Genomic DNA, 22,064 nt, shown 5'->3' with positions numbered 1-22,064 from the left:
ACAAAATGAGAAAAAAAATCCAGACAATCACATTGGCTGATTTGGAAAGAATTTATTTGCAAATTATGGTGGAAAATAAGTATTTAGTCAATACTTTGTTATATATCCTTTGTTGGCAATGACAGAGGTCAGACGTTTCCTGTATGTCTTCACAAGGTCGGCACACACTGTTGCTGGTATGTTGGCCCATTCCTCCATGCAGATCTCCTCTAGAGCAGTGATGTTTGGGGCTATTGCTGGGCAACACGGACTTTCAACTCCCTCCAAAGGTTTTCTATGGGGTTGAGATCTGGAGACTGGCTAGGCCACTCAAGGACCTTGAAATGCTTCTTACGAAGCCACTCCTTCGTTGCCCGGGCGGTATGTTTGAGATCATTGTCATGTTGGAAGACCCAGCCACGTTTCATCTTCAATGCCCTTGCTGATGGAAGGAGGTTTGCACTCAAAATCTCACAATACATGGCCCCATTCATTCTGTCCTGTACATGGATCAGTCGTCTTGGTCCCTTTGCGGAGAAACAGCCCCAAAGCATGATGTTGCCATCCCCATGCTTCACAGAAGGTATGGTGTTCTTTGGATGCAACTCAGCATTCTCTCTCCTCCAAACACGACGAGTTGTGTTTCTACCAAACGTAGTGTGTTACTGATGGTAGCCTTTGTTACATTGGTCCCAGCTCTCTGCAGGTCATTCACTAGGTCCCCCCGTGTGGTCCTGGGATTTTTGCTCACCGTTCTTGTGATCATTTTGACCACATGGGGTGAGATCTTGCCTGCAGCCCCAGATCGAGGGAGATTATCAGTGGTCTTGTATGTCTTCCATTTTCTAATTATTGCTCCCACAGTTGATTTGTTCACACCAAGCTGCTTGCCTATTGCAGATTTACTCTTCCCAGCCTGGTGCAGGTTTACAATTTTGTTTCTGGTGTCCTTCGACAGCTCTTTGCTCTTTACCATAGTGGAGTTTGGAGTGTGACTGTTTGAGGTTGTGGACAGGTGTCTTTTATACTAATAACAAGTTCAAACAGGTGCCAGTGATACAGGTATTGAGTGCAGGACAGAGGAGCCTCTAAAAGAAGAAGGTACAGGTCTGTGAGAGCCAGAAATCTTGCTTGTTTGAAGGTGACCAAATACTTATTTTCCACCATAATTTGCAAATAAATTCTTTCCAAATCAGCCAATGTGATTGTCTGGATTTTTTTTCTCATTTTGTCTCTCATAGTTGAGGTTTACCTATAATGCCAAATACAGGCCTCTCTCATCTTTTTAAGTGGGAGAACTTGCACAATTGGTGGCTGACTAAATACTTTTTTGCCCCACTGTATTTTACCAAATAATTGACCAATATATTGTGTTTTTGTGCATTAAAAGTAAAAAAAGTGTATTTTTTTATTGCATTTGAAAAATCGCTGCTCTAGTACTATGTGACATAAAAACTTGCAGCACCTACCATTTTATTCACTAGGGTGTTTGCTTTAAAAAATATATACAGGTGAAACTCGAAAAATTTAAATATCGTGCAAAAGTTCATTTATTTCAGTAATGCAACTTAAAAGGTGAAACTACCGTATTTTCCGGCGTATAAGACGACTGGGCGTATAAGACGACCCCTACTTTTCCTTTTAAAATATAGGGTTTGAGCTATATTCGCCGTATAAGACTACCCCTCTTCCAACGCACACCAAATAAAAATGAAAAAACATCAGATTTGATTTCAATATGGTATGCTATTTCAGTATGGTATTCCAATGATGGGGCACGATTCCTCGCTCTGACACCAATGATGGGGCACTATTCCTCCCACTGATACCAATGATGATGAGGCACTACTCCTCCCACTGACACCAATGATGGGGCACTATTTCATCCACTGACACCAATGATGGGGCACTATTCCTCCCACTGACACCAATGATGGTGCCCCATCATTAGTGTCAGTGTGTGAGGAATAGTGTCCCATCATTAGTCAGTGGGAGGAATAGTGCCCCATCATTGGTGTCAGTGGGAAGAATCGTGCCCCATCATTGGTGTCAGTGGGAGGAATAGTGCTCCATCATTGGTGTCAGTGGGAGGAATAGTGCCCCATCATTGGTGTCAGTGGGAGGAATAGTGCCCCATCATTGGTGTCAGTGGGAGGAATAGTGCCCCATCATTGGTGTCAGTGGGAGGAATAGTGCCCCATCATTGGTGTCAGTGGGAGGAATAGCGCCCCATCATTGGTATCAGTGGCAGGAATTGCGCCCCATCATTGGTGTCAGTGGGAGGAATAGCACCCCATCATTGGTATCAGTGGCAGGAATTGCGCCCCATCATTGGTGTCAGTGGGAGGAATAGCGCCCCATCATTGGTATCAGTGGCAGGAATTGCGCCTCATCATTGGTGTCAGTGGGAGGAATAGCGCCCCATCGTTGGTATCAGTGGCGGGAAAAGTGCCCCATCATTGGTATCAGTGGGGAGAATAGTGCCCCATCATTGGTGTCAGTGGGGGGGGGGAATAGTGCCCCATTGTGGTGTCAATGGGGAGGAGGAATAGTGCCCCATCGTTGGTGTCAGTGGGGGAGGAATAGTGCCCCATCATTGGTGTCAGTGGGGGGGGGATAGTGCCCCATCATTGGTGTCAGTGGGGGGTGGAATAGTGCCCCATCATTGGTGTCAGTGGGGAGGAGGAATAGTGCCCCATCGTTGGTGTCAGTGGGGGAGGAATAGTGCCCCATCGTTGGTGTCAGTGGGGGAGGAACAGTGCCCCATCGTTGGTGTCAGTGGGGGACGAACAGTGCCTCATCGTTGGTGTCAGTGGGGGAGGAACAGTGCCCCATCGTTGGTGTCAGTGGGTGAGAGGAATAGTGCCCAGTGTCACAGCATGGTGCGGCTGCACACTTACTGGCCACTCCCTCACTCGATTTTCGCGGGACCGCTCGGCCCCACCTCCTCGCCGGTGATTGGTCGCCTGTGTGCCTTTCCAGTGCTGGCGCCCAATCACCGGTGAGGAGGCGGAGCCGAGCGGCCGCGCGACCATCGAGCGGCCGAACTGAAAGAAGGAGCAGCCGCACTTCCTGGACCGGATCGTCGTGGGACCGGGACCGGAGCCAGGTAAGGTACAGCATCCCCCTGCCCGCCCCTGTACTTAGTGTCCCTTCCACCACCGTGCCGCCCCTCAAAAAAGTGCCACCCTGACACCGGCTCGCCGTATACCGGCGTATAAGACGACCCCCGACTTTTCAGAAGATTTTCATGGGCTAAAAAGTCGTCTTATACGCCGGAAAATATGGTAATATATGAGATACTCATTACATGCAAAGCAAGATAGTTCAAGCCGTTATTTGTCATAATTGTGATGATTATGGCATACAGCTCATGAAAACCCCAAATCCACAATCTCAGAAAATTAGAATATTGTGAAAAGGTGCAATATTGTAGGCTCAAAGTGTCCCACTCTAATCAGCTAATTAAGCCATAACACCTGCAAAGGGTTCCTGAGCCTTTAAATGGTCTCTTAGTCTGGTTCAGTAGGAATCACAATCATGGGAAAAACTGCTGACCTGACAGTTGTGCAGAAAAACATCATTGACACCTTCCATAAGGAGGGGAAGCCTCAAAAGGTAATTGCAAAAGAAGTTGGATGTTCCCAAAGTGCTGTATCAAAGCACATTAATAGAAAGTTATGTGGAAGGGAAAAGTGTGGAAGAAAAAGGTGCACAAGCAGCAGGGATGACCGCAGCCTGGAGAGGATTGTCAGGAAAAGGCCATTCAAAAGTGTTGGGGACTTTCACAAGGAGTGGACTGAGGCTGGAGTCAGTGCATCAAGAGCAACCACACACAGACGGATCCTGGACATGGGCTTCAAATGTCGTATTCCTCTTGTCAAGCCGCTCCTGAACAACAAACAACGTCAGAAGCATCTTACCTGGGCTAAAGAAAACCAGACCTGGTCTGTTGCTCAGTGGTCCAAAATCCTCTTTTCTGATGAGAGCAACTTTTGCATCTCATTTGGAAACCAAGGACCCAGAGTATGGAGGAAGAATGGAGAGGCACACACTGCAAGATGCTTGAAGTCCCGTGTGAAGTTTCCACAGTCTGTGTTGATTTGGGGAGCCATGTCATCTGCTGGAGATGGTCCACTGTGCTTCATTAAGTCCAGGGTCAAGGCAGCCATCTACCAGGAGATTTTGGAGCACTTCATGCTTCCTTCAGCAGACGAGCTTTATGGGGATGCTGACTTCATTTTCCAGCAGGACTTGGCACCTGCCCACACTGCCAAAAGCACCAAAACCTGGTTCAATGACCGTGGGATTACTGTGCTTGATTGGCCAGCAAACTCGCCTGACCTGAACCCCATAGAGAATCTATGGGGCATTGCCAAGAGAAAGATGGGAGACATGAGACCAAACAATGCAGAAGAGTGTAGTGTACCAACAGACACACAAGGTGACACACGGGTCAAAATGCCAATTAGAGGTTAATGTCCCACATCTGTGGCTTTTCAAATTGCAATTAGTGTCAGTGTATAAATAGTCAATGATTTTGTTAGCTCTTACTTTTAAAAAGCCACAGATGTGGGACATTAACCTCTAATTGGCATTTTAACCCCTGTGTGTCACCTTGTGTGTCTGTACCAAGGCCAAAACATTCCAGGGTATGTAAACTTTTGATCTGGGCCATTTGGGTGATTTCTGTTATTATTATGATTTAAAAAGGAGCCAAACAACTATTTGATAATAAATGGCTTCATATGATCATCATCCTTCAATAAAAGAGCATTTTTTGGCATGATCAGTCATATTTTCAATATCAATGCCAAAATGTCACAATTTCTGCCAGGGTATGTAAACTTTTGAGCACAACTGTATTGTTCGGGCTTGTTTTATTAATTTTTCTTGTAAGGTCCAATCACTTTATTAAAGGATCTGTTTGTTCATACCACACCATTGGAGCATTTTTTGTTTGTTTTACATGGTCAATTTGGATGCAGTGTGTCATCTACCTGATGGGAGACTGAAATGACAAGGTCGGCCTAACTTGTGTCACTAGCCCTGACCCCGCTGGAGTTGAAACAGAGGAAGTCTAGGACCCAGGGGAACACCTCAGGCGTGCACCAGAGCAAGGCAGGTAGTGAGGACAAGAGACAGGGGCAGTGTCTTGGGATAGCCAGGGACATCAACAGTCAGGCAGCACGGTACAGAATCAGAAGGAAAAGCCAAGGTCAGGAGCAGAGCAGAAGTCAGGAACCATTATCAATCAGGAGAGCAATCAGTCAGGTGAGGAACAAGCCGGGTCAGCAACAAAGGAATCACACAGGAACAAGCAGGACATGGGGGGAGCTGAAGACCAGTCAGCACTGAACATGAGCAGAGGCACTCCTTAAATAGGCCGTCTGGCACCAATCTTCGCCGTGCGTGTGCGCGATCGCACATTCCTGCGCGCATGCGCACAACCGGCAATTCTTCTGCGGGAATTCCTATGCGCATTTCCGATCGCGATTCTTCTTGCCGGAAATCCCTTACACAGTGGAATCTTTATCTCGAGTGATCTATCCATCTCTAAATGGGAAATAAGTTCCAGGAAGCTTGTTGGCGAGAGTGGAAGGCAAATATTTGTGGTCAGTTTACATTCATGTGGGGGAATCCTATGGAGCACTTTGTTTTCAATTTGCTGCACATGGTGAAATAGATTCATGGACTTTGGATTACTTTATTACACTTTTTCCATGGACTGTCCATCACTTTTTATGTTTGTTATTTCTTTTTACAGTAATCACGGACTATTTATAAATTCTTGTTACCACTATTGAGTTTTATGGGTATTTTCCTTTACTATGTCTGCAGTCCATTGGTTCAGAATTTTTTTCCTTGTTTTCCTCCTCTAAAATCTAGGTGCGTCTTATGGAGCGAGAAATACGGTAATTATAGACCTGTTAGTTTAACTTCTATAGTTGGGAAAATACTGGAGAGTTTAATAAAAGACCACATAGATGAGTTCTTGCTGGAAAAAAATATTTTAAGTAACAGACAGCATTGATTCATGAAAGACAGAAGTTGTCAAACAAATCTGATCTCTTTTTATGAGGAGGTGAGCAAAACCTCCGCAGCAGTGGACGTGGTATACTTGGATTTCGCAAAAGTATTTGACACAGTTCCCCACACACAGCTAATGTGTAAGGTAAAGTCAACAGGCTTGGAAAAATCCATATGTAAATGGATAGAAAACTGGCTAAAAGATCATATTCAGAGAGTAGTGGTTAATGATTCATACTCTGAATGGTCTAGGGTTGTCAGTGGTGTACCCCAAGGTTCAGTGTTGAGACCCTTACTTCTTAATTTATTTATAAACGATATAAGGTCTGGGATTATAAATACCATTTCAGTCTTTGCAGATGACACCTGTCAGGGCTCCGGGTATGACCAGAGGTGTGTGGACTGACACAGGGAAACGCAGGCTTCAGGTATAGAGTAAACAAGACAATTTATTAAAAGACTAAACAACACAAACGCAGTGCAAGGTAAACATAACACAGTGCAAACAACCCAACCTCCAACATATAACCATATATACAATCAAACGTAGTCGAGCAGGCCGGGTCGGTAGCAAACGGGTAAACAGGGTACCAGGAGCGAGTGGAAGAGTGGTCAGGAATAGCCAAGGTCAGGACAGGCGGAGTTCGTTCAGAGTCAGGATCAAAGCAGAATCAGGATCAGGCAGGATGCAGGTACAGGGGCTCATGGGAAACATACACCAAGGCACTGATCACAGGCCTGGTCCTGCTTAAATACACCTCCTGCAATCAGCTTCAGGTGATGGCCTGATTGCAGGAGTGAGATTCTGGCTGCTGAGAGCACCCGCTGGCCAGCCTTGGTACTGCAGCCCACAAGGCAGGTGAGTCCCACCACCATTGGTGAGTCCATTGCTGACAGTACCCCCCCTCAAGGAGCGGCCTCAGGACGCTCCAAACAGTCCTTAGTGGGCAAAATGTTCCACCGCCCGGGTCAGGTAACTGGCTGGATATCAGGGGCTGGCACATCAGACTGGGCAGCGGGCGAAGGCACATCAGGCTGGGCAGCGGACAGAGGCACATCAGGCTGGGCAGCGGACAGAGGCACATCAGGCTGGGCAGCGGACAGAGGCACATCAGGCGGAGCAGCGGGCACCGGGCCATCAGGCGGAGCAGCAGGCACCGAGTCATCTGGCAGAATGTTCCACCGCCCGGGTCAGGTAACTGGCTGGATATCAGGGGCTGGCACATCAGGCTGGGCAGCAGGCGGAGGCACATCAGGCTGGGCAGTGGACAGAGGCACATCAGGCTGAGCAGCGGACAGAGGCACATCAGGCTGGGCAGCGGACAGAGGCACAACAGGCTGGGCAGCGGACAGAGGCACATCAGGCTGGGCAGCGGACAGAGGCACATCAGGCTAGGCACCGGGCACTGGCCATCAGGCGGAGCAGCGGGCACCGGGCCATCAGGTGAGGCAGCGGGCACCGGGACATCAGGCGGAGCAGCGGGCACCGAGTCATCTGGCACTACAGCGGGCACCAAGTCATCTGGCACGACAGCGGGCACCGAGTCATCTGGCACGACAGCGGACACTGAGTCATCTGGCATGACAGCGGGCACCGAGTCACCAAGCTCAACAGCGGGCACCGAGTCATCTGGCACGACAGCGGGCACCGAGTCACCAAGCTCGACAGCGGGCACCGAGTCATCAGGCATGACAGCGGGCACCGAGTCATCTGGCAGAACAGCGGGCACCGAGTTATCTGGCAGAACAGCAGGCACCGAGTCACCAAGCTCGGCAGCGGGCACCGAGTCATCTGGCACGACAGCAGGCACAGAGTCATCTGGCACGACAGCAGGCACAGAGTCATCTGGCACGACAGCGGGCACCGAGTTATCTGGCAGGACAGTGGGCACTGAGTCATCTGGCACGACAGCGGGCACTGAGTCACCTGGCACGACAGCGGGCACCGAGTCATCTGGAAGAACAGTGGGCACCGAGTCACCAAGCTCGACAGCGGGCACCGAGTCATCTGGCACGACAGCGGGCACCGAGTCATCTGGCACAACAGCGGGCACCAAGTCACCAAGCTCGACAGTGGGCACCGGGTCATCTGGCATAACAGCGGGCACTGAGTCATCTGGCACGACAGCGGGCACCGAGTCATCTGGCAGAACAGCGGGCACCGGGTCACCAAGCTCGACAGGCCGGATCGGGTCATCAGGCCGGATCGGGTCATCAGGCCGGATCGGGCCATCAGGCTGGATCGGGCCATCAGGCTGTGTAGCGGGCACCAGATCATCAAGCTGGACAGGATCATCAGGCTGGATTGGGTCATCAGGCTGGGTAGGGTCATCAGGCTGGGTAGGGTCATCAGGCTGGATCGGATCATCAGGCTGGGTAGCATACAGCAGATCATCAAGCTGGATCGGATCATCAGGCTGGATCGGGTCATCAGGCTGGATCGGGTCATCAGGCTGGATCGGGCCATCAGGTTGGGTAGCGGCCACCAGATCATCAAGCTGGATAGGATCATCAGGCTGGGTAGGATCATCAGGCTGGGTAGGACCATCAGGCTGGGTAGGACCATCAGGCTGGGCAGGATCATCAGGCTGGGCAGGATTTGTACTATCCTGGTATTTTAGCACCTCACGAAATGTGCTAAGCAGTCAGAAAGTAAAAGCTGTGTAAATTCCATTATCTATACCATAGTTTGTAGATGCTATAACTTTCACACAAAGCAATAAATATACACTTATTGGGATTTTTTGCATATTTTTTATGACAGAAATGAGAAAATATCATTTTTTGAAAACATTTTTTTTCTCAAAACTTTTTTGGTTTATAGCGCCAAAAATAAAAAGCGCATAGGTGATTAAATACCACCAAAATAAAGCTTTTTTTGTGTGAACAAAGAACATACATTTCATTTATCTACCGTATTGCATGACCGCGCAATTGTCAGTTAAAGTAGTGCAGAGCTGTATAGCAAAAAAATGGAGTAAATTGCAGTATCTATACCATAGTTTGTAGACGCTATAGCTTTCACAAAAAGCAATCAATATACACTTATTGGGATTTATTTTACCAAAAACATGTAGCAGAATACATTTTGGCCCAAATTTATAACTAACTTTGAGTTTACCATATATTTTTTTTTAAAGCGCACAGGAGATCGAATACCACTGAAAGAAAGCTCTATTTGAGTGAAAAAAGGAAGTAAATTTTGTTTGGGTGCAGTATTGCATGACCGCGCAATTATCAGTAGAATTAGTGCAGCGCCGAGTAACAAAAAGAGGGGTAAATCCTCTAGAAGGCAAGTGGCTAAAGAGTAAAGAGTCTTAAATTATAGTACTCTGTCTGAGGGGGAACTCTGATGGGGATGTAAGGGGAAATCTGATGTGAACAGACGGGCTCATTCTGATTGCTGCACCATATATGCTGTTTAGTATGTTACTCCTGACCCCTGCACTCTATTCATTGTTTTGTACATTACATAGTCCTGACCAAAGTGTTCATTGTCTCAACGCTTGCTGGTTTTAATGAAGTCCTTCTTTAAGGTAGGCTCAGAGTTGTTCTAGATTACAGGTGCATGTTCCTTCTGGGGATACAGGCTAAACACCCCCAAAAGCAGTAGTAAAGTATGGGCTGAGGTCACCTGTTGCAGCGGAACTGATGATTCATGTGGTGCTTCAGGAGCTGGATGGTGCTTCCTCTATACTGAATGGTGGGAGAAATAGTGCACACGAGCAACACTTCAGTTAGAATCAATGCTTGGTTCCCACACACAGCCTTAAAGTGTTACTAAACCCAAAAGAGTAAGATCAGTCTGTATATGCAGTAAAGCATGCTTGTTACAGTATATTCAATGTGGAACTCAAGGGGTTAATCCTGTGCATTGTGCATAAATGCTGTTTGATCCTGACTTCTCGGATCCTCTCTTTCTTCCAGTGCTCCTCTCTTAACTCCTGATAAGACATAATTGTGTGGAGACACTGCACATGCTCAATTTGGTGTGTATTGATAGTTTTTTTTTTTTTTCTTTCTTGGGAGAGTGCATGTGATCAGCACAGGGACAATCAGCACTGCCCAGACAGAGGTCAGGGGTTCTGAATCCTCCTAGAGAAAACTCCTCCTACAAGCTTTAACCAATGCTCTGCTGAACGCTGATAGAAGTCACAAGACTGCTGTAACTACTGATGAGAAAAGGTATTTAGCAGTTTATATTTACTGAAATAATTGGATTTCCATGTTGTATGTACTGTTGGAGACCAGATATAGTGAATGCAGGGTCCTCGGTTTAGTGACTCTTTAACCTTTACATCAATTAAGCTGGCAGTAGTGGGAAATTTGAAAGAGCATCCAACAGTACAAAACTGAGGTAGCTCCTGGTGCTTCTTCCGACTTACTCACTAAGTGAATTACCAGAGGCAGGGTCACACTGTAGGCTGTGACATGGCTATGGGCTCAGAAAGAACTCTTCAACTAACATAGTAAATGAAGGTCTGGAAAGCACCGCAATAGAAATCCCAATGCCCAAGTTTGTATATAGTAGCTAATGTGAATTAGTGTATCCTTAGCAACAGCTGTGAGGCTGTACCCCAACCCTGGACTGAAAGATTTCAGGGTTAGCCTGGAATTCTAACTTGGACACTGCAGTGCTTTCCAGACCTTCATGTACTATGTTAGCCACTGAGTGCTTTTTGAGTCCATAGCCATGTCACAGCCTACAGCACAGGTGTCAAACACAAGGCCCGAGGGTCAAATCCGGCCCTCCAGGTCATTTCATCTGGCCCTCAGACCTCTCCTGCAGCTGTGGCACTCCCTCGTCTCCACCTTGTCTCAGCAGTCAACAGAAAAGAGGACAGATCTCCTTCGCCAGATCCTGCTGTTCTCCAAGCAGCCACAGAGAGGCTCATTTCTGCAACCCCCCACCATTAGTCTCAGCAATTGGCAGCAGAGAGAAGGAAGGACAGAACTTCTACAGATCCTGCAAGTCTCTGTGCAGCCGCAGCACCCCCTTGTTTCCACCTCCCCTGCAGACTTCAGCAGCTCACTCCAGCCCTCCTTTGGTCATCCTCCAGACCCTGCATGTTCTGCTTTCCAGCTTCGCCCCCAGCTTCTTTCTGGCAGCAGCACAAGGTAAGGGGGGTGCACTGTGATGTATGGGACGGTGGGGTGTGTGAAGAACCCTCCCTTTGTGATAACATTTTACCCTTTCCATTCCAGTTTTATCCCCTTGTTAAGTGGCCTTCCCGTTCTACCTTTTTTTTAAACTGTATATGTTTAGCAGCTGTTATGTAGACAGGCATTCTGCAGTTTGCTTGGGTAATGGGAACTCGTAGCCTTTCACTTATCTAGATTTCAAACTGTGCTGATTACTGCTGTATTGTACTGTAGAGTTTTGGGTGTGGGTGGGGAACCAGGTGCCAGACTGTCTGGTGGGGGTGGAGGGGGCCAGCACATTACCGCCAGAATGTGCTATATAAGTTGAGTTGTGTTCAATTAAGCAATGCATCAATTCACCCTACACAAAGTTCTGACTCGTGATTTGGGATATCGGGGAAGGATTGTCTTTGAGCTTTAATACCTGCCTTGGCAGAGCGCTGGAAGACTTGCCGGACCATTGGCTGAGAATACGCCGCATCGCTCCGCAAGAGGAAGCCCAGGGTGCTCTGGACATCTAGTCTTACAGATACAATTGGCCCTTTGAGGGCAACCATAACTCTGATGCGGCCCACCATGAAATTGAGTTTGAAATCCCTGGTCTACAGTGTGACCCTGCCTCGGATAATTCACATGTGTCAAGGATAACCTTGACAGTTTGACATGCATTGTCCCTAAATGGAGGATAAAGAAATTTTGTATTCTGGTAACTGTATGTGGTTAAGAACTATTCAGTGTACAAATACCTTTTGTTTTTTGACATTTCACATGCAGGCCAGCAAAAGTGACAAGTTGGGACATATCTTATTGTATTGTTTAACCACTTGCCACCCTGCCACTGCATATATACGGGTGCAGGGCGGCACTGGGGCGCAAAAGCACGTTTTAAAACGGGCTCCGTGCTCCCGACGTTTTCACGGGCAGGGGGCGAGCGCGCGCTCCCGCCGACCCGCGGGTGACACTATTTGATCCCGGAGGGATCAATCATTCAATTTCAGCCAGTGATGTCTGGCTGAAATCGGATGATCGGTCCCTGTCCTATCCTGTCCTGTGTTGACAGTTACACAGGACAGGATATGATGTAATTCTTCTCTGCCTGGACACATTCCGTTCGTGAGTAAAACAGCATATACCCACAGTTAGAACACTCTAGGACATATTTATCCCCTGATCGCCCCCCCCCCCCAGTTAACCCCTTCACTGCCCTGTCACCAGTGCCACTGATCAGTGAACCGATTTTTACTGATCACTGTATCAGTGTTTCTGGCGACTTCCAATAGTGTTAGCGCCCCTCCCAGATAGCGCCAGTTTGCCCGCCAGTACACCAGTAATCCCGTTTAACCCCTGAATCCCCCACCCAGTTAACCCCTTCACTGCCCTGTCACCAGTGTCACTGATCAGTGAACCGATTTTTACTGATCACTGTATCAGTGTCACTGGCGACTTCCGATAGCGTTAGCGCCCCTCCCAGATAGCGCCAGATTGCCCACTAATACACCAGTAATCCCGTCTAACCCCTTGATCGCTCCCCCCCCCCCCCCGAGTTAACCCCTGCACTGCCCTGTCACCAGTGTCCTTGATCAGTGAACCGATTTTACTGATCACTGTATCAGTGATGCTGGCGACTTCCAATAGTGTTAGCGCCCCACCCAGATAGCGCCAGTTTGCCTGCTAGTGCACCAGAAATCCCATTTAACCCCTTGATTGCTCCCCCCCAGTTAACCCCTTCACTGCCCTGTCACCAGTGTCATTGATTACAGTGAACAGATTTTTACTGATCACTGTATTAGTGTCACTGGTGACTTCCGATAGTGTTAGCGCCCCTCCCACATAGCGCCAGTTTGCCGCTAGTACACAAGTAATCACATTTGACCCCTTGATTGCCAGGAACACGCTTACTTGCAAGCTAAACCTCCATTGCTAGTATAGTGTCTGATTGGATCAATATCTTTGATCAGATCAGCGCTATACCAGCGTTCACATTACTATAGTATCCCCAAAAACGCAGCGTTAGTGGGATCAGCCCCGACACCTGCCAGCACCTGCGTTTAGCCCCTATGCCCCCCCCTTCTTCCCCAGCAAGTGCAGTGTCAGTAGATAACTGTCACTTGATACATATTACACACAAAACCGCAGTGTTCACAGAATCAGGCCTGATCTCTGTTAGCACTTGTCTGTAAATTTTTTGTAGCGGTTCAAGCAGTCCCTGACAGCCAGGCGCTCTTTTTCCTGTGAGTCGCACTAGGTACCTGTAAATTTAGTGGCCAAAATGTCCAAGCAAAGGTACTCTAGTGAAGAGGCCTATAGGATTCTGAGCATGTCAAGTGAGAGCGAAGGGGAAGACTCACTGGCAGAATCAGGCTCAGAATACGAACCTATAGACAGCAGCGGCACCCTGACAGATAACTCAGACGACGAGGAAGAGGTCCCTGCTAAGATCAGGTGTACCCGATCCCATTCCCAGGTTGCTGAGGTGGTACAAATGCATGATGACTGCAGCAGAGTGCCAGTACTAGTGCCACACTACCTTTTGGTGAACTGGCGAGCACCAGCGGCCTAGTACATCCTGGTCTTATGCATACCAGCACTGAAGTATCACTTGGTGACGTGGCGAGTCCCATAAGTGCAGTACAAGCTGGTGCGGTGGCGAGCACAAGTAGTGTCCCACGGCCACCAAGAATTCGCAGACAGGCCTGTAGAGCAGCTAGTATACTTCCGGATGTGCTTGCAAATCCCGATTGCAGCACACTTACTTCCCCCATTCACTGCCCAACCCGGAATTCAGGTGGAAACAGCAAATTTAAATACTCCCCTTGATTTTTTTTTAGCTGTTTTTCACAGAAGATCTTTATGCATTGATTGTGGATCAAAGCAATTTATATGCATGACAATATATCGCCGCCAACCCAAATTCAAACCTTGCCAGACCATTCGCATGGAAACCCATTACGGTTTCTGAATTTAAAGTTTTTTTGGGCCTAACCCTCAACATGGGCATTAATAAAAAAAATCAATTGCGGTTGTATTGGTCCACAGACCCGCTTGTTCACATGTCCGTGTTCTCTGCTGCCATGGCCAGGCATAGATATGAGACGATAATGCGTTTTATGCACTTCCATGACAACACACTCAGTCGTCCTCGGGGTGACCCTGAATTTGACCGGCTCCACAAAATGCAGCCCCTCGTAAATCACTTTAACCAAAAATTTGCAGATGTGTATACTCCCCATAAAAACATCTGCATCGATGAGTCCCTCATTCAATATTCTGGCCGCCTTCTAATCAAACAATTTCTCCCCAGCAAGCGTGCCAGATATGGGATCAAGATGTATAAGACCTGTGAGAGGGCAACAGGCTATACATGTAAGTTTCAAATTTACGAGGGAAAAGATAGTCACTTGGAGCCCCCCGGATGCCCAGACTACATGGGGAGCAGTGGCAAGATAGTTTGGGACTTGGTGTCACCCTTTTTCCATATGGGGTACCACTTATACGTGGACAATTTTTATTCAAGCGTGCAACTATTTAGACATTTGTTCAATCTGGGAATTTGCGCATGTGGCACTGTGCGATCTAATCGCCGGGGCTTCCCCCAACGGCTTGTAAATACCCGTCTTAGAAAGGGGGACAAAGCCTGCTCGAGAAACGAAGAATTGCTTGCAGTGAAGTGGAAGGACAAACGGGATGTTTACCTCCTGTCTTCCATTCAGGCAGATACAACCGTCCAAATTGCCATGGCAGCTGGTGTTGTTGAGAAGCCCCTCTGTGTCCACGATTATAACCTTAACATGGGAGGGGTGGACTTCAACGACCAGATGATGAAGCCGTACTTAGTTTCCCGAAAAGCCAAATGCTGGTACATAAAAGTGTCTGTTTATTTATTTCAATTGGCTGTATATAACGCTTCTGTTCTCTATAAAGCAACTGGACATAGTGGATCATACCTAAATTTCCAGTTAGAGATCAACAGGGCCCTTTTGTATCCAGAAGGTGCTGCGCCCCAAACCCCCATCCCAGATGCAGTTAGCCGTCTGCATGAGAGACATTTTCCCGATACCATTCCTTGTACCCCAACCCAAAGAAGACCCCAAAAAAGATGTCGTGTCTGCAGCAAACGTGGAATTAGGCGTGACAGCTGCTATTGTTGTCCCTCCTGTCCTGGCCAACCTGGCCTCTGCGTCAAGCCCTGCTTCCGCCTCTACCATACACTAGTGGACTATTAGTATAGGGTATAGCACGGCACAGTTCAGGGCACATTTACAGGGTCTCGAAAGATGTTAGGTAGTCAGGAAACTGGCTATCGCATTTGGAGAGACCCTACCAGCTGTTTTAAAAATGTTTAAAGTTTGAAAAAAAAAGTAAAAAAAAAAAAAAAATTTAAAAGTACAAATCCCCCCCAAAAAAATAAAAAAAATTTAAAAAAACCAAAAATAGTTTTTTTTGTCATTTTTGTGATTGTTCTACTTTTACTGTTTTATTGTTACTGTTTTATTGCTAACCATTTCTGTTTGCAGGAATGCTTTCAGCTGCAGCACTGACCTGTTTATTGTGACAGCAACAGGAACTTGCTCTCAGAATAGACATAAGTCAGCGTGGGCAGCGCTGTTGGATGAGATTTTTCATCCGCAGTTAAAAAAAAGAGAATATATGCCAAAGCATGGGGGCCTGGGGTGGCCAGTGGGTGGATGGCCCCTATGCTTCGGCATATATATTTTATATTTGTTGGCACATTTCATGTGTGCCCATTATTAGAAGTGGGTGGATGCAGGGAGGTTTCTAATGGTGGGCATACCACCACACACTTTTCCTTATAAAGTTGTTTTATTGAGTTTATGTTTTATTGTTAACCATTGTTGATTTCTTTGCAGGAATGTCAAACTGCAGCACTGACCTGTTTATTCTGACAGCAACAGGGTCTTGCTTTCAGAAAAGACATAAGTAGGTGTGTGCAGTGCTGTTGGATGAGATTTTTCATCTGTAGTGGATTGTGATTGACAATCCATTCTAATCTGTGGTTAGAATGGATGAGATACAATGCAAACTCGCATAATAAGTCCAACTGCTATGTGTGTGGGCATCCCAGACCACATCTGGGGACGGTGCCACTAACCCTACCAGATTCCATAGAGGAGTTTGTCTTAAGCCTGTATATTAACGTCTCTACGAACCAGTCTTTATGTGAGGACTGGAAGAAGCGTTACCCCTAATCCAAGGTGACGAAAAGGCCCCAAATGGTTTAACTATATATCCCGGTAATTACACCTGCTATGCCAATTATGAGGGAGGAGGAAGGTTCCTGGGGAATTTCACAAAGGGATTCTGTGCTGCTTATAGTACAACTCGGTCAGATCTAACCCAGAACCAGGTCATATCATTGGGGGACATATTCTGGATCTGTGGTGATCAGAAGATTAGGACCCGACTGATAGGGAAATGGAGTGGGGAATGTACCCTTGCCAATGCCATAATGCCATTGCACATCCTCTCAGATCCATTACTTAAGAGGCCTTCCAACCCCCCCATGCAACCAAGCACAAACGAAGTGCCCCACAAGGGAGTTTTGACCCCCATGTCTATATAGATGCGATAGGAGTCCCAAGGGGGGTACCCGATGAATTCAAGGCCAGAGACCAGGTGGCCGCGGGATTTGAATCCCTATTCCTCTTCATCACTGAGAACAAGAATGTAGATTGGATAAACTACATCTACTATAATCAACAACGGTTTGTAAACTACACACGAGATGCCTTAAAGGGGATAGCAGAGCAGTTGGAGGCTACTTCTAACATGGTCTTTCAAAATCGTATGACACTCGATATGTTATTAGCTGAAAAAGGGGGGGTCTGTAAAATGATACCAAAGACCATGACCTGCTGTACGTATATCCCAGATAACACAGGCCCAAATGGGAAGGTGACACTGGCCATCAAGAGGTTGGAGGACCTGTCAAATGAACTTAAGGAAAACTCTGGTGTTACACATCCCTGGGATCAGTGGTTTGGATGGCTGAATGGCTGGCAGAAAGCCCTCGCCCAAGCAGGGGTGGTTATCCTGGGTATTATCATTCTAATGGCAGTAGTCGCCTGCTGTGTGATCCCTTGCATTAGGAGGCTAATAGGGAAAGCTGTGAACGAGATCTCCCCTACTTTCCTGAACTATAACAATGTTGAACTCCCCCGTGAAGAAGGGGAATCCTATACTCCCTTACAGACCATGGCCCCTGATCATCATATTTCAGACTTATAAAAAAAAAGGGAATGCTACAAATTTCCCCCCCCCAACAGACAACTATAAGCAGGGAAAGACAGTGCCTGACTGTGGCCTTCTCAGGACGTATAGAGACTCTAGGGATGGATTAGCCACTCAGGGGCTCTATATGCGTCTTAAAAGAGTTCCAGAGGGAGGGCCACCAGGCAGTTAGGACATCAGAAGACATAGGGACAGTCAGGAATAAAATAGCCATTTTAAGGGGGGATTGTAGTGGATTGTGATTGACAGTCCACGTTTTATTAGATGATCAGTAAAATGACAATTTTATAGTCTTGCTACATTCTGTTTCTTGCTCTTTAAATTCCTTACTCTCTTAAGTAAACAATCAGATATAGGTTGACAGAACAATGATGATAATTAAGATGGCGCCTTCATCCGGATTCTCACCCTTGGTGACTCATTAGGAGAAAAGTATCTTTTAATGTAAACAACCCCCATAAAGGGAATGAGTCTCTTTGGGGACAATGATTGGAAGATATCAACACGGATGGACGAACACGCAGAAACCAGTGGACTTTTCACCCAATCAATGTATATGCTTTGCCTGCATCATATGCCCTATAAATGATACTGTTAGTTCCTCAATAAAACAGAATTTTAGGAAGTTGGCAAACTGCGAAGTGTCAGTGTCTTACTTCCACGTGCACGTATTCTCATATTAATTTGGCTCACTGGTAGATCATGGTAAATGGTCTGTAAGTGACCTAGTCCAAGACACATCTGCAGTTAAAAAAAAGAGAATATATGCCAAAGCATGGGGGCTTGGGGTGGCCAGTGGGTGGATGGCCCCTATGTTTCGGCATATAAATTTTATATTTGTTGGCACATTCCATGTGTGCCCACCATTAGAAGTGGGTGGATGCAGGGAGGTTTCTAATGGTGGGCATACCACCACACACTTTTCCTTGCAGAGATATTTCAATTATAAAGTTGTTTTATTGAATTTATGTTTTATTGTTAACCATTGTTGATTTCTTTGCAGGAATGTCAAACTGCAGCACTGACCTGTTTATTCTGACAGCAACAGGGTCTTGCTTTCAGAATACACATAAGTAGGTGTGTGCAGTGCTGACGGATGAGATTTTTCATCCGCAGTTAAAAAAAAGAGAATATATGCCAAACCATGGGGGCCAGGGGTGGCCAGTGGGTGGATGGCCCCTATGCTTCGGCATATATATTTTATATTTGTTGGCACATTTCATGTGTGCCCACCATTAGAAGTGGGTGGATGCAGGGAGGTTTCTAATGGTGGGCATACCACACACTTTTTCTGGCAGAGATGTCTTCTCTTTTTTTTCATTCAGCCCACAAGCTGCATAATGAAAAAAAGAACATAGCATATAAACCCAAAGAGGGCCAGCGACGTACTGGTACATCACTGGACTTTGAATGGTTATACCAGGGTGATGCCTGCAGCTGCAGTCATCATCCTGGTATCATTTTTTTCAGCCGGCAATGGGCTTTCATGTAAAAGCATTCCTAGTGGTTAATTAGCTGCAGGATTGCCTTTACAAGCAGCGGGAGAAAATGTACCCCTCCCCCTCCCTGAGATAGCATTAAAAGTGATTAAAAAAAAATTTAAAGGGACAGTGTAAAAATAATTAAATAAATCAGAAAAAAAAAAAAAAAAAAAGGACCCTCGCCCATCCGCGCACGCGCACACCTGCGGTTGTGAGCGTTGACCCTGTGCCAGTATGGAAACAGCGATTGCACCATGCATGTGAGGTATCGCCAAGAATGTCAGATCAATGGCAGTAATTATAGCTCTAGACCTCCTCTGTAAATCTAAAATGGTAGCTTGTAAAGGCTTTTAAAGCATTGCCTATAGATATTAAAAATGTATGCAGTTTGTCGCCATTGCACATGGCATGCGTAATTTTAAAGCATGTCATGTTTGGTATCTATTTACTCAGCATAGCATCATCCTTTATATCATACCAAATAATTGCCCAATATATTGTGTTTTTGTGCATTAAAATGAAAAAAAGTGTATATTTTTCAAAAAAATTGCGTTTGAAAAATCGCTGTGTAAGTAATATGTGAGATAAAAAATTGCACCACCCACCATTTTATTTACTAGGGTGTCTGCTCTAAAAAATATATAATGTTTGGGGGTTCACTTTAATTTCCTAGCAAAAATACTGATTTTTTTAATGTGAACAAAAAGTGTCAGAAAAGGCTTGGTCTTCAGGTGGTTAGAAGAGTGAGTGATGTGTGGCATAAACTTCTAATGCTGGGCATAAAATGCCCCCACCCCTCAAAATGACCCCTTTTTGGAAAGTAGACATCCCAAGCTATTTGCTGAGAGACATGTTGAATCAATAGAAGAATTTATTTTTTTACCACAAGTTTTTGGAAAATGACAAAAAAAAACAAAAAAAAATTACACAAAATTATCATTTAAATAATTTATTGCTCACACAAGCCATATGTATATGTGGAATTACTCCCCAAAATACATTCTGCTACTTCTCCCAAGTATGGGGGTACCACAGGTGAGAGACATTTTGGCAGTACAGGACCCCAAAATCCAATAAGCACCTTCAGGCTTTTAAAGGGCTTTATTTCCTCATTACACTTCCTGACTACCTATCACAGTTTCGGAAGGCCCTGGAATGCCAGAATAGCACCAACCCCCCCCCCCCCCCCAAATGACCAATTTTTGAAAAGTAGACACCCAAAGGAATTTGATAAGAAGCATGGTAAGTATTTTTCAGATCTCATTTATTGCCACAAGTTTTTGGAAAATGAAGAAAGAAAACAAAAACATATATTTTTTCTTTTCTTTTTTATATTTCAAAACCTTGTGAGAAAAAATGAGATCTGCAAAATACTTACCATGCCTCTTTTTAAATTCCTTGGAGTGTCTACTTTCCAAAAAGGGGTTATTTGGGGGGGTTTGGTGCTATCCTGGCATTTCAGGGCCTCCGAAACTGTGATAGGTAGTGGGGAAGTGAAATGAAGAAGTTGCGCACCTTCAGGCTTTCAAAGTGGTCATTGGATTTCAGGCTCCTGTATGTGGCTAGGCTCCCAAAAAGTGTCACATGTGTGGTATCCTCATACTCGGTAGAAGTAGCAGAATGTATTTTGGGGTGTAATTCCACATAAACCCATGGCTTGTGCAAGAAATAAATCATTTAAATGACAACTTTGTGTAAAAAAAAAAAAGAAAAAAAAGTTTTTGTCATTTTCCAGAAACTTGTGGAAAAAAATAAATCTTCCATGGACACAATATGTCTCTCAGTAGATAGCTTAGGGTGTCTACTTTCCGAAAAGGGGTCATTTGGGGGTGTTTGTTCTATCCTGGTATTTTAGCACCTCAAGAGATGTGATGGGCGGTCAGAAAGTAAAAGCTGTGTAAATTTCAAATTATCTATACCATAGTTTGTAGACGCTATAACTTTCACACAAAGCAATCAATATACACTTATTGGGATTTTTTTACCAAAAACATGTAGCAGAATACATTTTGGCTTAAATTTATGACTAACTTTGAGTTTACGGTTTTTTTTTTATAGCTGAAAGTAGAAAATATTGTTTTTTTTCAAAATTTTTGTAATTTTTTGTTTATAGCGCAAAAATTAAAAAGCGCACAGGTGATAAAATACCGCCAAAAGAAAGCTCTATTTGTGTGAAAAAAAGGACATAAATTTCGTTTGGGTACAGCATTGCATGACCGCGCAATTATCATTTGAATTAGTGCAGCGCTGTATAGCAAAAAAAAGGCATAAATTACAGTATCTATACCATAGTTTGTAGACGCTATAACTTTCACACAAAGCAATCAATATACACTTATTGGGATTTTTTTTACCAAAAACATGTAGCAGAATACATTTTGGCTTAAATTTATGACTAACTTTGAGTTTACATAATATTTTTTATAGCTGAAAGTAGAAAATATTGTTTTTTTTCAAAATGTGTTTTTTTTGTTTATAGCGCAAAAAATAAAAAGCGCACAGGTGATAAAATACCACCAAAAGAAAGCTCTATTTGTGTGAAAAAAAGGACGTAAATTTCGTTTGGGTACAGCATTGTATGACCGCGCAATTATCATTTGAATTAGTGCAGCGCCAAACAGCAAAAAAAAAGCCTGGTCATTAAGGGGGGTAAATCCTCAGGAGCTCAAGTGGTTAAACTGTTTTTCTTTCAAATGTTAATAAACTGGAGTAACTGTTTGAACTGTTTAAAATGCATTAGATGGAGTTAAAGTGATACTAAAGCTAAAAACCTTTTTTTTTACCTTAATGCATTTTTTGCATTAAGGTAAAAGACGTCTTCTATTTCTCTGCACACCCCCCCCCCCCTTCCCCCCCTTTCCTGGGTGAAGAGAAGGGAGAATGGATCCATTGTTGTGCAAGGCTGCATCTATTCTCCACTCTCTCCCTCTTCACAGAGCACTCAAGCCGCAGCAGAAGCTATTGGCTCCTGCTGCTGTCAATCAAATGAAAGAGGACAAAGTGGAGGGTGGGGCTAAGTCCCGCTGGGTAAGTCTATGGCTGCATAGATACACAACTTGGGAGCATGCAGGCACTGTGTGCCCCTATAGCAAGTGGCTTGTTATGGGGACACACGAGGAAGAGAAGGGGCCACTCTGTGCAATACCACTGCACAGCAGGTGAATATAACATATTTGTTATTTT

At 45.5% G+C, this 22,064-nt stretch overlaps 1 protein-coding gene across 3 annotated transcripts in view; it reads right to left on the bottom strand.

The window, feature by feature from the left end:
* CCDC40 (coiled-coil domain 40 molecular ruler complex subunit) overlaps positions 1-22,064 on the bottom strand; it is a 571,335-nt gene that overhangs the window by 424,672 nt on the left and 124,599 nt on the right. The gene's annotated exons all lie outside the window — the stretch shown is intronic.

The sequence above is a fragment of the Staurois parvus genome, unplaced genomic scaffold (assembly GCF_062004578.1).
Source record: "Staurois parvus isolate SC_StPar_1 unplaced genomic scaffold, SC_StPar_1.0 ptg001313l, whole genome shotgun sequence".
NCBI lineage: Eukaryota > Metazoa > Chordata > Amphibia > Anura > Ranidae > Staurois > Staurois parvus.
This window is presented reverse-complemented; position numbering and strand designations above follow the sequence as displayed.